Raw genomic sequence first — 3,412 nt, 5'->3', positions numbered from 1 at the left:
AGAAGAAAAAAAAATAGAAGTTATTTAAAGAAAAAGAATAGAAGTTAATATTAATTACGGTAGAGAGAAGAAAAAAGAATAGAATTACTATAGAGAAGAAAAAATAATAGAAGTTATTTAAACCATAGAAGTTGAGAAGAAAAAAAGAATAGAATTACTGTAGAGAAGAAAAAAGAATAGAAATTAATTACGGTAGAAAGAAGAAAAAAAGAATAGAATTACTATAGAGAAGAAAAAAAAAATAGAAGTTATTTAAAGAAAAAAGAATAGAAATTAATTACGGTAGAGAGAAGAAAAAAGAATTACTATAGAGAGAAGAAAAAAAAAATAGAAGTTATTTAAAGAAAAAGAATAGAAGTTAATATTAATTACGGTAGAGAGAAGAAAAAAGAATAGAATTACTATAGAGAAGAAAAAATAATAGAAGTTATTTAAACCATAGAAGTTGAGAAAAAAAAAAGAATAGAAGTTATTCTTATTTTTATTTTCTTAGAAATTAAGTTGAGAAAAAAAAAGAATAGAAGCTATTCTTATTTTTATTTTGTTAGAAGTTAAGTTGAGAAGAAAAAAGAATAGAAGTTATTCTTATTTTTATTTGTTTAGAAGTTAAGTGGAGAAGAAAAAAAGAATATAAAGTTATTTAAAGAATAGAAGTTTATTCTTATTTTTATTTTCTTAGAAGTTAAGTTGAGAAGATAAAAGAATATAAGTTATTTAAAGAATAGAAGTATTTTTATTTTCTAAAAAAAAAGAATAGAAGTTATTCTTATTTTTATTTTCTAGTGTAAGTCTTTTAGATATATATCGTGGAGTACTAAATGATATTAAAAGAGCATTATCATTAAATGATGAATAGAAGTTATTTACAGATCTAGTGTAAGTTTTTTAGACATATATCGTGGAGTACACAAGTAAATAGAAGTTATTCTTATTTTCTAGTGTAAGTTTTTTAGACAATATCGTGGAGTACACAAATAAATAGAAGTTATTCTTATTTTCTAGTGTAAGTTTTTTAGACATATATCGTGGAGTACACAAGTAAATGATATTAAAAGAGCATTATCATTAATGATAATAAGGTTGCTGTTGAATTGCTTTCTCTAAGGCTCATCTTTTGATGACATGAACATAGGGGCATTTCGAGAATTTAACTCGAGACCTCTCGCACCCTAAGCGAGAATCATACCACTAGACCAAATGCCCTTTCTAAAAAAATGCAACATTTTAAACTCCTACTCAATATATTTTTTTCTCTCAAGTTTGAAATCTATTTTCTTGAGCCCGTTGGACTATAAAACAAAAAGTTGATGGTCTAGTATTTTACTTGTAAGTAAGGCATGTAATATTGAATTGTTCTAATATGCAAGTGTTATCAAACAAACTACAACCCAACAAATGAATCAAACTAATCACTTTGGGTTGGGTTGGATTTATTCGGCTCAGTTCATAAGTTTGTTTGATTTAATTCTTCTATTTTGCTTCGTATGACAAGAAAATGAAGTTGTATTGAATGTACCATAGTTTGATTTATGACAAACTCATATGAAATATAATTGCATTAATAGTACTAAGAGTTGGAGTCTATAAACATTTCATGAAGTTAAGTGCAACTCATGCTTCATTAAAGACGAGATAAACTTTAGTTAAGTAACTGGAACTTTAAATTACTTCATGTGGAGCTTCAATTACTCTAAGTTAGCTCCTATCTTTAGGATTTACTAATTGGACACGAGTTCTTGGATTTAGGGGATTGTTTTATGTAATTTTCAACAACTTATGTTTTCAAATTTTTAGGTCATAATTTAGGTAGTGGTTGTATATTATGGATGAACACTAGAGTTTCTATCCCGTTCACCACAACTATTCTAGTTTTTGTTTGAAGGCTATAATTGTCATCTATGTTGTATGGCAATAAAATTTGTTTAGATGAAATTTTAGTTAAAGTTGCATATTTTACTTCTTGCGAGTAAAAAATTTGTTTCTTCGCATAATATGAATTTAGTTGCAAATTATTAGGAATAAGATGGAGAAAGAAATTTTCTTTAAAATAATAAATAGACCCAAGTTCATTTTTGTTGTTGTCTAATTGTGATTTTGCAAAAAACTTAACTAATATGAAATATCGAGGTAAATCAAGAATATATCCTACACTTCATTCAAGATGACAATAAAATTGAGTTAAATTGAACACAATTTTAGTTTCATGTTTAGTAGGTTCAAGATGAAGCATAATTGTATTAATGATATTAAAGAGAAATTAGTGTTTTATTAGAAGAGACCAACTTCATTTAAGGTACTAGGAGTTTAAACTACTCCACAATGATTACAAATTTAGGGTTGCCTAATTGGACATCAATTATCAACTTTAGCCTATAATTTAGGTAGTAGCCATTATAGTATTAATGAGCATAAGAGTTACATTCTTCCATGACCATATGTTTTATAGTTAAATGAATATATATATATATATATTATTTATGTATGTCAAGGTTTGGGTAAAGCACAAAGTAGTAAAGAACACCATTGTCAACTCTAGAGCCACCCACAACTCATGATGGAGATCGATGCAAAATATTTTAACATCCTTTGGCATCAAGATACAGGAGAGATGAACGCCGTCAAATTGGAAGCTTTACCTGTCTTAAGAGTCACAATGAGAACCCTAATCAAGCTGGAGCCTTGGACTACGCAAATTGTTTAGTGATAGTTGAAATGGATGACTTCGACGTCGTGTCAGGAATGAACGTCCTGCTGAAACACAAAGTCATTTACATCCCCCTAGCAAAATGTCTAGTAGTAATGGAGTCTAACACGACGATGATTCAGAAAAACCATCCATGAACCAAGAGGGTTGAAAATGATGTCGATGCTACAGTTGAGAAAGAATCATAGCCATGATGAATCTACGCTTGCTGCTATTGTTGTAATTGAAAAGGGAAGCTCGAGTGAGCCAACCTCAATAGAAACCTTTTGCCACTACATGAACACCACGAAACAAAACAAGGTCAGATACTGAAGAAGGGAGACAGAAACAAACCACTGAAGCAACACATGTTCACATAGAAATATCATCTAGACGGGTGAAGAGAAGGGTCAGTCGAAACCGTCAACCACAATAATTTCAAGAAAATAAAGAGTTCATATAAGTTAAGTTCAGATAAACTTCGAGTTCAAAGCAACCAGAACCAAAAACTGGTGTGAAAATACTATGGACTAGTTAAAGTGATCCATAAGATTATGAAGACATCATATAGAATCCAATTGCTCTTATAGATGCGGACTAACCTTGTTGTCCACGTTAGTAACTTGAAACGTTATTATTTCGACCAAGAAGACATCAAGGAGAAGCAGGTGGTATGACGTCATACAAATAAGAAAAAGTTTCAAGCGAAGAAAGTAGGAAAGACACGAA

General features: G+C 29.5%; 1 non-coding gene across 1 annotated transcript; it reads right to left on the bottom strand.

Moving 5' to 3' along the window:
* Positions 1-1,131: 1,131 nt before the first annotated feature.
* Positions 1,132-1,203, bottom strand: TRNAP-AGG (transfer RNA proline (anticodon AGG)). The gene has a single exon. It is a non-coding gene; the product is annotated as a tRNA-Pro (tRNA).
* Positions 1,204-3,412: the final 2,209 nt, after the last annotated feature.

This window comes from Cucurbita pepo, chromosome 10 (assembly GCF_057944985.1).
Source record: "Cucurbita pepo subsp. pepo isolate OVF chromosome 10, ASM5794498v1, whole genome shotgun sequence".
Classification (NCBI taxonomy): Eukaryota; Viridiplantae; Streptophyta; class Magnoliopsida; order Cucurbitales; family Cucurbitaceae; genus Cucurbita; species Cucurbita pepo.
The sequence above is the reverse complement of the archived record's forward strand: the minus strand, read 5'-3'. Positions and strand labels throughout refer to the sequence as shown.